Consider the following 585-nt stretch of genomic DNA (forward strand, 5'->3'; position numbering starts at 1 on the left):
ATGGTCGTCGTCGTCTACCGTCGCGAAACCACCGCCAAAATTCGGCCATCTCCTCTGTCATCTTCCGATGATCCACACCTCCTCTCAGTTCCTCCTCTCCCTCACCATGGCCGGTTGGCCACCTCCACCTCGCCCTTGGGCACCCACCACCGCCGTCCACGCTCGCCGTCTCCCGTCGGAAAAGTCATCATGTGCGTCGTCGGCTCACCCTGAAGCTTTTAAAAACGTTGGCCGCCGGTTGAAACTTTTATTGTAGCTTTTTCCACTATGCAGTGCCCAGTTGAAGCTTCCTCTATTGCCAATTGAAACTTTTCTCGTATACTGTTGAAGCTTTTTGTGTCAACGGTTGCAGCAAACGCGAGCACGGTTCTCCAGCTTGCCGCGGTGACCGTCGCAGCTCATCATCGTGCGAAAACACATCTGCGTCGTCGTCGTTGGTCGCAGCTCTTGCAACACCATGCCCTCGCCTACTTAGCGTGTGGCCAATAGGCCTGGCGGCAGCTCGCATGTGAGCCATGGCGGAGGTGGAATTGCAGAGCATCATGTTGCGTAGATGATGGTGTTTGGCTTCGCCACGGAGTGTAG

Source organism: Triticum dicoccoides, chromosome 3A, assembly GCF_002162155.2.
Source record: "Triticum dicoccoides isolate Atlit2015 ecotype Zavitan chromosome 3A, WEW_v2.0, whole genome shotgun sequence".
NCBI lineage: Eukaryota > Viridiplantae > Streptophyta > Magnoliopsida > Poales > Poaceae > Triticum > Triticum dicoccoides.